The sequence below is a fragment of the Carassius gibelio genome, chromosome A9 (assembly GCF_023724105.1).
Source record: "Carassius gibelio isolate Cgi1373 ecotype wild population from Czech Republic chromosome A9, carGib1.2-hapl.c, whole genome shotgun sequence".
Lineage (NCBI taxonomy): Eukaryota > Metazoa > Chordata > Actinopteri > Cypriniformes > Cyprinidae > Carassius > Carassius gibelio.
In genome coordinates, this window is record NC_068379.1 from 22,298,465 (window position 1) to 22,311,991 (window position 13,527).

General features: G+C 36.3%; 1 protein-coding gene across 4 annotated transcripts in view; it reads right to left on the reverse strand.

The window, feature by feature from the left end:
* Positions 1–13,527, reverse strand: part of LOC128019989 (neural cell adhesion molecule 2-like) — a 199,490-nt gene that overhangs the window by 58,896 nt on the left and 127,067 nt on the right. The gene's annotated exons all lie outside the window — the stretch shown is intronic.

Here is a 13,527-nt window from a genome sequence, read left to right on the forward strand (position 1 = left end):
TAATTCAGAAAATAATTCATTAAATTAATACAAATAAAATATACACTGTAAAAACTGTATTTTCTATCCCCTTACCCTACCCCTTACACAAAACCTTCTGCTATTTTAGATTGTCAAAAAAATATTTATAATGTGTCCTCCTAATGGGGACAAAAAAATTAATAAAAATAAATACATAAATAAGTCATTATAAGTCATACTTCCGTCATTATTAACTTAATTGTACTTAATTTCACACTCACAAACATTAAAGATTAATTATACGATTAATGTGTAATAATTAATAAATAAAATAATAATAATAATTCAATTATAATCTGTTTTATAAATGAACATGTAATTGATACTGGATTCAGAGACTGACCAGTGCATAGAACTTGATATTCATGTCTTTCCAAATAAGGCATTACCTAGTGACTAATATGTTATTTTGTACCTTAAGCAGCTTGAGCATGCTGAATACGTTATATTGTGTGTATGTTCATGTGAGTTTGGGATGACACGAAGGTGAGTTATACATAAAGGCTGTTTTATACTTCTGCGTCAGACCTACGCAGTAGCCTAGGCTTAGACGCACTCCGTTACGATGTAGCCTGACGTGCACCTCTCCAAAAATCTAACAGCGTGAGGACTGCAAGCGCTGTAATTGGTCTGCTTATATACAACATAGCATTATACATCAATAGATGTCCACGGCAAACAACGTTGATCTGCCATGGTACAAGTCCTTGTGGAGATGGAAAGAATGCCATCTTCTCCTGTTCCGTTGTTGTCTCCTTTTGTAGTTTTAAATAATGATTTAATGACTTGATATTTATTTGCTGCCGTCATGGCTATAATGCTTCTCTGACGACCTGCTTCTTCTTCGGCTTTTGTCGTGGTACTGCAGTTTACACCGGCAACATGCCCATGGACACTACAAACTAGCGGTTTGCATGTATACTGCACGTAGACGCGGACAACGAAGCAGAAGTATTAATGAAAAGTGACTACTGATAACTGATAGCCTGCGGTGTAAAGGATATGAGGTAGGTCTGACCCAGAAGTATAAATCAGCCTTTATTGTGGTGATTTGTTCCTTTAAAACAGCTCAGCACCAGATAATATCACCATGTTCTTCTACCCACAGGGCCAATCATATGGACAGGACAGTGGGATGTCTGGGTTTCCTCATTAAAAGTGGTCTGTGAATTTGTGGCTGAGGTAGAGGTGAGGGCAGCGGACTGAATATGAATGAGAAAACGAATGCATGAAGTAGCTGGAGCGTGAATGTGTGAGAAAGCCGACAAACTCCTTGAGAATGACCAACTCGAGTTCTGTTTTAGGTTTTTCACATGTCGGCATGCAAAAGTCAAGAGCAAACTGGACACACATACACACTTGCGAAGGCACAATGAAACACACACTGATGAGGCTCACAGGGAAGCACTGGCATCTGCGTAATGATTAATTATAGCACAGTGGGGCTGGAGCTAGTCATCTGACTGGAGACAAGTCTGAGGCTATGTGAGCTGCTGCCCGTAGAAACCAGAAAATAATTACTCCCCAAGACTACTTTGAAAATCTTTTTTTTTTTTTTCACTTATTGTAGTTCAAACAATACCACATGTTTGATGTCATGAGCTAATGAATGAAATGATTAATATTGTGTAGAAATGATTTGAAGATGCTATTACAATCTCTGCTTTGAGTCGAGTACTTTACCACCTGCGATCAAAGCATCTGTATGTCACATTCATCAGACATTGGAGGGAGGATGTTAGGCAAACTGCCTGCGCTATGCTTAAGCAGACTCGCACTCATGGAACACATTTCCATGTGTTTGATTTCTCCTAAAGCAAAATTCACCTCCAGATATTTCAGTCAAAGAAAATGCGTCACAGTGTGTCAAAGAAAATACATTATTCATGAATATAAACATTGATCTTGTAAATTTAGCAAACACATGTTTAACAGATCCCCTGAAAAACAAACCAGCCTATAAATGACAAAGATATATTATTATTATTTTTTTTTAATCAAGTTTATTTGGAATAAAGTTATTTGGGGTCAGGATTTTTTTTCTTGGTTAAAAAAAAGAAGAAGAATATTATTCATTTTTAAAATATAAAATACTTTAAAGGATAAAATACTTTCTCAATTGATAAATTATCATTTGAAATTAATGCTGTTTTGAGTAAATTTAGGTAAATGTTGGCATAACAACAACAAATTACATAAATACATAAATGTAATAAAATTACACATTAGTCTTTTTTTATATAAAATAAAAGCAGCCTTAAATTGTGAGCATTCATAATTTTGTTTAAACACATAAAAAAGAAAATAAATGAAAAAAAAAAATTTATTGACCCCAGAGTTTTGTACAATGAATAAATATCGGCCGATCGTTATGCGCATCTCATCAGTAAAGCCGGTTCTCTAATCAGCGGTTAATTCCATCAGGTGTGTGATTTCACATAGAGCAGCTGTTACAACACAGGGCCATTGTAAAATGACTAGCTGCGGAAAAAAACGCAGATAATGAATGTGGATTTGCGCATCTTATCAGTTAACAACAGCTCCGTGAAGTAACAGCTGCTCTATGTGAAATCACGCACCTGATGGAATTTACCGCTGATTAGAAAACCTGCTTTACTGACGAGAAGCGCATTAATTATCGGACAATATTTATCGCGCAACCCGCGATAAATGCACATAAAAAAATGATGTTAATGATAATAATAATAATAATGGCTTAACAATACAGTGATTAATAATATAGTATATAGTATACACACACACACACACACACATATATATACATATAATGTATTATTAATCACTGTATTGTTAATCCTTTATTATTATTTTTTATTTTAATTTTTATGTGCACTACCATCATACAAAATGCTGTATAAAAATTCTTATTAAGAATTTATTAACAATGTTCTTTTTCAACAATTATTAATAAAATATATATTATCTCTCTGCTCATTCTGGCAATCTCTCACCTGTCTGTTTTATCTCATGCTGAGATCTCCTAGTTTGAGTTCTGATAGCATATGAGGTTATCTTTGACAACGTCCCTCACTGCCTGAACTTGAACTAAATGTAATTAAAGCAATTAATTACTTCACACTCACATGAGAGTCGGTTCTCTGATTAAACCTAACTGTCTGTCAGCCAAATAATCTAATTAAACTGATACGAATCAACAGTCATTGGAGCACAAATAGAGAACACTGTTTTTTCACCAATTTACTAGCTGAGATAATGAAACGGGAAACAAAAAAGACACTATTGACAAACCAGACCACCAATAGCTAAGATCCACACTTTTTGGCATTAAGCACATCTATTTCAAGCCGTTGAACACAACAAACATGTTGTGATGGTAGAGCGCTGCTCTGTGAAATGGAAAACGGAAGAGAGCGGGAGCTGTAGAGATGAGGTGCCAAAGCAATTAGACATGCAAATGGAGAGAGCCAGCCTCAAATATGCAGCCTGTGCCAAAATAAGTAATGCCCCAAAATATCAATACCTGCCAAAATTTTTTTTAATAATTACTGAGACACAAGAGCAACAAACTTCTAATGATAATTAAAAAGCCGGAGAGTGCATGGGTCCACTTAATAATATCTGCTCACGCGGAACCCCAGACCAATAAAAAATAGTCTGAAATCATTGGTCACCTGAGGTGCAGACATAACTCTGCTTTACTGTAATTTTGTGCTGTTTGTCATTCTGAACAAAACGCCTGTGTAGAAAAAGTGAGCTAGAGCTAATTAAGCAGGCAGCAGTGCAAAGCCCCCGGGCTGAGCAACCACACATCAGTCATTTAACAGTCCACTATGGAGAGCTATTCTTCTTCACTGCTACGGAGATAATCTTTAGAATGGATCTTTAGAATGGGTTTCTCTTCATGAATCGGTCAAACTGAATCACAAATAACACTGTCTGAACCTGACCTGAACCTGATGGGTTAATGTACTACAAGGTAGACCCACACCCTTTTTAGTGATTAACATGAGCTATGATGTGGAAGATAGAGGGGACCTTAAAAAAGTACATTGAAAATAAATGGAAAAAACACGGCTTATTTTGAACAGCTGTAAATGAAGAAAGATGTTTTTAGAATGCCCTAGATTTTTGTATTTTTGGCAACTACCAGCAAGTACAGTAGTAACATGGGAAAAGCCTGAATAAAGTACATGCTCATTTAATAAGAGCTTGGCGCTCACGTCAGATCTAGATGTGTTAGGATTACAAGGAAGGCAATTCAAAGACTCTTTTTTACAACTTACAGTGTCTTATAAATTTGTAATGTCATCTTTATGGTTTTGTTGATGGAGTTATCCTGTGTTTGCGTCTCTCTAGCATTTTCTCTCCTCCTACTACAAGCACATATCAGTGGGCGGGGCTAAATAGGTAGTGATGTCGAAGCAGCATTGATCTTCTCCTGCGGAGGCGGAGTTTAGCCACACTATTGCATCATAAAATGGCATATTCCAAAATGAGTCGTTTTCTGAGCTTGGTTTCAATAAAAGCTGTTTTTAAACTAAAGAGAAAGATTAGAAACCTACAGGATGTTTTTATAGTACACTCACCTGTTATGTCAAAAGATCAAGGGAAATATGATTTCTCAGTTCATGACCAGTTTAACTAAATGACAGGGAAAAACATACATTTACTTGTAAACTGACAGCAACATTGACTCAGTTGTTCAATTTTATTTTCACACAGTGTAGATAGAAGTATATGTGGTTTGAAAAATTGTCTTTCTTTACTGTAGGCCTCCCTGTTTAAGTAGTTCCTCTTTAAACTCTCCTTCTGCAGTCTGGACCTGTCCACCTCATCTGAAGGAACTACTGGATGGTATTGGGCAGCCATCCTCAAACCTGGCCCACGAGATCCACTTTCCAGCAGTGTTTAGCTCTAACCCTAATCAAACCTAACCTAACCTAACCTAATCAACACTCCTGAGCATGCTAATCAGGGTCTTCAGGATCTTAGGTGAGTATGATCAGGGAAGGGGCTAAACTCTGCAGCGCATTGGCCATCCAGGGCAAGATTTAAAGAACCCTGGTATTGGATATTTGCACAAATCTTCCTCCCCTGAGATAAGACCAAATTCTACCACAGTACTCAATTAGGTGCTAGAGAGAGGTTGGCTACATTGGTCTCTCTCTCTACCCTGTCTCTTTCTGTGAATTCCCTGAGAGATCACGCTATGTCCCCTCTTCCTGCTAACGTCTCTCTCAGAGGAAATAGAAATGACCAAGGTGTAAGATACTGATAACCGAGACACTACATGTCACACACGGAACCGAGAAAAGTTTGTGGTTTAACAGACTAGATGTGGTCAGAACCTTTGGGATCCGTTCAAATCTAATCCTTCAGAGCAAACCAAACCCAAATAATTATCTAGGGATGAGCGTTTTCCCCGAAGTGCTATCTAATTATGTTCAAAACCAGCTCTGAAAGTCGCCAAAAATGGATTTGAGCAGCAAAGGAAAGGGTCAAGCTCTTGTGAAACTCTGATAAATAGAGACAAAGGAGAACTGAGCATGAACAACTTCTCTTCGACAAACCTGCTGGGGTTTGTAGGTTAAGATTTCATTGTCCAGGAATTGAATCAGATTCTCTGTCTAGTTGGTGAGAATTTATTACCATGGCAGAATTGACTTGACACTGGCTGACCTGCTTAAGGAAGATGTGAACGAGTTGAATTCAACTCTACAGGCTGAAAAAGTGGCCAGTGTCTCTCAGTGGCTTGAATGCAGGAGGGAAGCTCAAAATGAAGCCGATCAAGCTCTGAATGCATGTAAAATCCTTTTCTTATGCTGAATGAACTGAACCCACAAAGAAAATACTAACCATCCACAATGCCATTAACTTCATATTGCTTTTTTATTTCATTTTATTTGTCGCACATATTGACAGTTTTGCCAGGCATAATTTTACAAATGTTCTGCATTTAATGTGTTTACAATCTAGAGAGATTACAGAGAGATGCCAGGCTATGTTAACTTTCCTTCTGTATCGAATTCAGATTAAAACTAGATTATATGTCCTGCTGTGTTAATTAAATGCAGACATCACTTCTTTATGTGTGATGAGAGTTGCCTTTTTTCTTTGTGTGACATAAATCTGACAGAAGGGCAAACATGAAAAAAAAAAAAAAAACTCAGAATGATTTAAAGAGACCATTCATAGCCATTCTCAAAGGATCCCTTCTGACTGAAGTCTTTTACCAAGGTCCCTGTTAACTGGAGCCCGACCTTACAGTTTGTGTGACTGCTATTTCAGCATGAACTATTTTGTGAACTTGTCACAATGTGATGCTGGCTTTGCAAAAAGGCTGTTTTTTTCCTAAAAGATTGAGAAGTGAACTATATTTCACCATGTAGAGAAAAACTGTTATTTATTTGGAGAGGTTAGTTGGTCGTAAAAGGTAATTTTACCTCAGTTTAGTCTGTAATTCACCGAATTCTTAAAGGTGCAGTAGTAAAATCAAAGAGAGAATGGAAAATATTCATGTAAGATTTGAACTTAACGGGAAACAAAAATATGTGCAACAATTGTTGTGCTTGTAAATCCGTATATTACGTGTTTGAAACCCTCACCACGTCTTTTCAACATTAAAGGATATACTTAACAAAAATGTCCACCTGCTATTTTGAAAGAATTTAAATTTGGCCTTGTCATCCAACTGAAAGAAAATTATTAAAACTAAAAATGAAACAAAAAAAAATAAAAATAATAATACAAATAAAAATTAAATAAATAAATAATAATAATAATAATAATAATAATAATAATAATAATAATAATAATAATAATAATAATAATAATAATAATAATAATAAACATTTTATAACAAATAAAAATGAATGAAATAATTGAAGTAAAAAAAACTGGAAATATAAAAATAAACGCAAATTCTAAATATTTGGTAACATTTTACATAAAGGTCCCATTTGTTAACACTTGACTAACAATGAATTTAACTAAAATACAAAACTACATCTATTAACATTATTTAATAGTGCTGTGCTGACATGAACTAACAGTTTATTAACATTTATTAACCAATTAATAAATACTCTGTGTAAGTTAATTTTGTTTAACGCATGAACTAACATTAACTAATGGGAGCTTATTTTAAATTTTAACAAAATATTAATAAATACTACCTTAATACTGAATGTGTTTGGAAATTATATAGGCAAGTAAGGTAAGTAAAGGTAAGTAAATGATGACAGTGTTTTCATTTTTGGGCGTACTGTTCCTTTAAACTACACATAACAAAATTCTTTGCCCGGTTTCCTTATTCTAGAGTTGAAGACAGATTGACTTAAGCTCCTCTGTAGACACACTGTTGATGTCTCACACAGTATTCAATACTGTCAATCAGTCTGTGCCAAGAGGACTGTGCAATTTGTCAGCCCCAAACAGACAGTGAGGAATGCTCACCACGCGTGTGTAGCACTGACACAAATAAACACATTTCTCTCTTCACTCTTCAATCTTCTTTCTCACACCCCACCGCCGGCCTATCGCTTCAGCCCTCCTCAAAAATGAAACCTGTCAAGCCGATACATTCCTTTAACCCCTTCAACTCGCTTCCATGTCTTTATACCAAAAGACCCCTCACATCGTCTTCCTATGATCTGCCTTGTGGCTAAATGCTAAATATCCAAATGTGCGAGTGTTGTCCTCTTTGTAACAGTAATTGAACAGTTTGTAGAACGTCAGAAAGGAAGGGATGTAAACACAGTGTGGCAGTGTGTTGGCACTCCAAACAGATCCAGTGCTATGTCATATACTCCCCCGTGCTGGGACACTGCCAGTAAATATTAATAAGCCACTACATCAACCGAGGGTGGTCCCCTGTCACCAGATTAGCATAATCAGTGCAGTTAAAATGACCGCCCTACTCTGAGCAGAGGAGGTTAATGACGCTGATTGAGCATGCCCTCACACAGGTTGTGATATATGGCAAAGTCACCGGATCCTACGCCGTCGCCGTGTGATTTGTGGAGCAGGGACTTGCAGGGGATGAAGGAAACCTCTCTGGGATTGAGCAGCATGCCAATCATCCTGGACACTGATTGGATGGAACGCAGACTGGCCCTGTGGTGCAGGCTCAGGTTACGTCAAATGTTTGTTTTTGTCTACACTGATTGCTAGTTTGATTTCGGTATGAGCAGTCGCAAGTTAGAGGAGTGTATAACTCAAAACCCTGGGAAAGGTTAAAGAAGGGTCATCAAAAGAGATAAGATAATCATCATGGAAAGGATTGATTCAGTTTAAATCTGATTATTGTGTTTATTCCTGTGTCAATTAAGACTTTAATGAAATTTGAAAGCTCACAGCTGATTTTTGCAATTACCTAATGCTTTAAGCATGCAAAATCATTTTTCAGACAATACAGTTAAAACATGACCAACAGGATATAATGTCATACTCTACGGCTTCTGATTTGTAATAAATGCTACATAATAAATACAATACGGTTCAAAAGTCTAGTGTGAGATTTTTTTTTTTTTTAAGAATTCTGAAATAAATGAATGCTTTTATTCAGCCAGGAAGCACTAAATGCTGTTCCTTTGAACGTTATATTCATCAAAGTATTCTGGAGAAAAACAAGTATCATGGTTTCAACAAGCAGAACAATCGTTTTCAAACTCGATAATAGTTATAAATGTTTCTTGAGCAGCATTTTAGAATGACTTGTGAAGGATCATGTGACCCTGAAGACTGAAGTTTTGCCATCACAGGAATATATTTAAAAATACTAATTAAAATAGAAAATCGTAATAACATTTCACAATATTACTGTTTTTACTTAATTTTCCAGATCAAAAAATGCAGGCTTGGTTAACATAGGAGAAGTGAAAAAAAAAAAAAAAGAAAAAAAAAAAAAAAAGAAAAAAAAAACATTTTTGACCGATCTATATAAAAAAAAATTACATTTACATTTTATTTAGATTACACTGTTACACATTTTATTAAATGACTAAATATTTATTCATTATAATCTGCATCATTGGCTCAATCAATGGTTTGAATTTGAGGCAGGACAATCTGTTCATCCAAAGAGTGATATATGGAAGTATTTTTAAAAACCTGTGTGGAAACATCTGGTAGTGCAGAAATGATATACTTCTCTTTTAAAAAAGTCATTCAGAGAGAAAGCTATACACAACGAAAAAGCAACTGGACAGGAAAAGTTGAGCAGAGCTGCACTTTATGCAGCAAAGAAGCACAACTATGTAGCAACTGCCAACTTGAGTGCAGATAGTGATCCACATTTAGTAAGACCTTAAAAAGAAATGAAAAGGAAACAAGGAAACTATGTTATATTTGATTTTCTAACCAGTACTGGCAGAAGTTCCATTACGCAGCACACAGTGTTTCTCAGGCCCATATAACAGAAGGAACTCCAATATTACTCTGAAGCAGCAGCGGGGTGTTAAGATCTGATTATAGCATTCACACGGAAAAGAGGTCAAATGTTGAGAGGAGAAGTTACTGTTTGCTTTTCTTGTATTTGCAGCAAGATTAGGCAACATATTGTGACTAGTCTCAAAACAGATTATGATTTGGATTAAATATTAGTCAGACTGACTCTCCAGATAGACAGACAGAAAATGCATCACTAAACACAGATGAACACAGATGGATCACTAAACTATTAGTGTGTAAAGCAAAGTAATAATCTTTAAATAAACACATCTACATCAACCAAATTGCACAACAGATGATGGACAGAATAATGGATGGATGATTGATAGATTGTATGATATATCAACTGACAGATAAACAGAACAACAGATAGCTGGATGGATGGATAGACAGAAGGACAGAGAGAGATAAATATAAGTTTCTTAAAGGACCTCCTTATGAATTTTAGAGGACATCCCAGAGCTCATCTCAGGAGAGCTGTATCAACATCTGAGTATGATATGAAATAGAATATACACTGTTATCTTAGAGGCATAATTACCCTCTGTGAGCAGCTCGCTACAGGAGTGACCCGGGCCATATGGAGAACACAAACTCATCTTCGACACTTTATTGACTCTGTGTTGCGGGGGCTGCATCATTTTCCATGAAGGAAGGTGTTTGCTTGAGTGCAATATCTCCAGCTGAAAACACCTGCCCAGCAACAGCAGCAGAGACCATGGAAACGCTCGCCAGTCAGTGATTTGTTCCCAGCTTATTATAGAGCAGTGAGATATTGTGGTATTTATAGTTGATGGAGCTTCCTTCTTAGTTACTTCTTTCTCTATCTCTCTCTCTCGCTCTCTTTTTTTTTAAACGGGACCAACCAGTGAGACTGTTGAAGTAGATGTTGTTCACTCTTTCCTCATAATCTTGAGGATTTAATATAATCCTCAATTCATCACCGCCGACAGCTGAATGGCTGTGTGCATAAAATACTGTCTCTGCCGATTCTGCTTTTACAGCGCCGTTTTCCGAGCTGTGAGTTAACTAGGCAGAAAATAGGAAAGACCAAACAAACAAAGCACAGTGTGCCGCCAATCAAACCGCATGATCAAACAGGATGCGTGTAAGACTGCATCTTTGTGAGAAATGCAGGGATTTGGCGTCCCAGAAAATCGTAATGAAGTAGCGAGGTTGTCAAGAGACCACACTCAACAGCTGCCGCTTTTGTTGTGATCCAACAGATCTGAGAAGCGTATGAATATTCAATTACATCATTTTTAATACAAGAAACAATTAAGTAGAGTGAAATTTGCACGATGTGCTGAAATTGTTGAGAAAAGAAGCAGTTATCAGTTTAAAATCAAGTAGTGGAACCAAATTAAAGCAATGACAGGTATTTCAGGGACAACACCACCATATAATAATGATGAAACCTCAGCAAATATGGAATAGTTTTACTTAATTACAAGATAAGCCAAAATTTAAGAGTTGCAATCAATTTTAAATTGCATTCGATGTATATTAGATGTATTAATAACAAAAGTAGATATTTCATTTAGTTTATGACCAAGTGTAATCAGGCTAAGTTTTTGGACTGAAAAAATTGGCACACAAAATCATTTCATGACAAAACAGTTACTTTTTAAAAATATTTTTCACACAAAGACAAAAGCCATTCGCACTCTGTCAGCAAAAATGTAAAGTTCTAAACCTAAAACTAATTTTGTGCATAATATTCACACTACTCTACAGATCAATAAATACTGTCACACAACATGTCCACAAAAGATCGCATCTACAAAATTAGTCTCAAAAAGCAAGGATAAAACTTAAGCAAAACTATTCAAAAATAGGGTTTAACAATGCCTGTGGGCCCATAACAATCCCAGTGGAATTATAGCGAAATCAAACATAGAATAATCAAATGTTAAGAGAAGAATCCGATTAAAATGAAAATGAACAAAATATCAATGAAGCTTAGTCTTGATTTACATCATACTCATTGCACTTTGTTTAACTATACTGCATTAAATATTCATCTAGGACACGTTCAAAGAGAAATTATAAATCATACGAAATGAGATCGCATATAAGAGAACAGAAGTAAACAATATAAAGATATTTTATTTACTTTTTATATTTCAGGGCTCCGATGAATGCAAAATATATACGGTATCTGTTGGAAAAGAAGTAGGACACCTAAAATCTGTGTGTGCCATGTAAATTGTGAATCAGGACTAAACCACACAGAAAAACACACTATAAGGTCAAAAGTACAATAATAGAGCATGGCGAAATGGAGCAGTGGGCAAGAAAGATGTTCTTATGTTACTTCATCAATACCCCGTCACCTCCATAGCAATAACATGGTCTCTTAAACAACACACTGTTGAAGACTCATTTGATGCTATTATTGTCAAAGTGTCACTTATCATGCTAAAGAAATAATTGACAAAGTAATACAGCATACCGTTCCTCTCCTCCATATAGGACACATGACGTTAAGCCATCAGTGTAACAGAATGTCCATTTAACCCCACATCTAACCCAGTGTGGTGCTGAATCACTGAAGAGTCTAACCACCTTAAATAGACTTTGAAGCTGTAAATGGATGCTTGGCTTGCAAGTTGCGTGTGCGGTTTTGGGCCAGCGTTCAAGACAAATGGTCAATCCATCAGGCTAATAGAGAGAGAGGAGAGTGAAGGAGAGCAGGTTGCGGGTCTCTGACAGCGCTCCAGAACGCTGATGCACAGCAGTGTGTGACGCACAAGGCCACATCCATCCTTCTCTCCACATGGGGTGAGAAAAAACAGAGCTTTCTACATAATGTTTTTGTAATGAGGATTCAGAGTACAAGTATGCAGGCTTAAAGTGTTGTATACAGTAACAAAACCACAAGTGTTAAGGGTAGGGCCTTAACAAGTACAGTACATAATCAAGTGACAGAAGTCCTACAGCTGAATCTATAATGTAACAGAAGGCCACTACATCATTAATATCATCAGTCAACAGCGTCAGTCAATTTTCTAGAAACACTTAATACATGTTTTCTGCCCCCCTGTGGATTATCCATGCCCTGTCCACCACAATGTCCTTTTGTGCCAATTGTGATACAAAAGCGACTTCAAAGAGAGTACTTTTAATTAGGTAAATTATGCTTACTTAATATTTAAAAAAAAAATATCATATTACATATGTTCAGGGTTTATTTATTTTTTACTTTTCACTGTAATGGATGAAATCATTAAATCAATTACAATAGCGGTTCTCAATTCCAGTCTTCGCACGCACGTCCTGATTTTACCAAGTCCGATGTGTTCCTAGGTCGACATATTTTGTTGACCCTGGAACAACATTTTACTCCAAAAATATATTCTTAACCATATCCCCACACCTAAACCTAACCTTAACCATGAGTAATCCCTAAAATCAGAGGAAATGATAGATGAATGACACTGATGTACAAGCACCAAACACTGATTTTAAGCATAAACTTCACAAAATCTATAAACTGGTTCTTCAAATCTGATTGGTTAATCACAATGTTGTTCCAGGGTCAACAACGATGTTGTCCCAGGAACATGTCTCACTTGGTAAAATCAGGTTAGGCTCTTCGCACACCCCAGCTCTGCATATTTTGCATGTCTCTCTCTGTCAACACACCTGATTCAGATAATCAGCTCGTTAGAAGTGAGCTACGTAGTGAAAATGTTCACTTCGGAACATCCATTCATGGATATTAACAACGTCTTCACACATGGATAATTGTTACATCATATACCCCTGTAAATACAATTTAAAGGTCCCGTTTTTCATGCTTTTTTGAAGCTTTGGTTGTGTTTATAGTGTGCAATATAACATGTGTTCATGTTTCGCATGTAAAATAACACAGTATATTTCACACAATTCACCTCTCTGTATACCGCTGTTTTCACTGACATAAAAAAACTATACTGTTCTATAAAGTCCATCCTTCAGAAATACGTAACGAGTTCTGATTGGGACAGCGGTTCCGGTGTTGTGATTCCTGCAAACGCGATTGGGCTAGTTATGAGAAGCAAGAGGGAAGGAGCATGTGATGGAGATGTA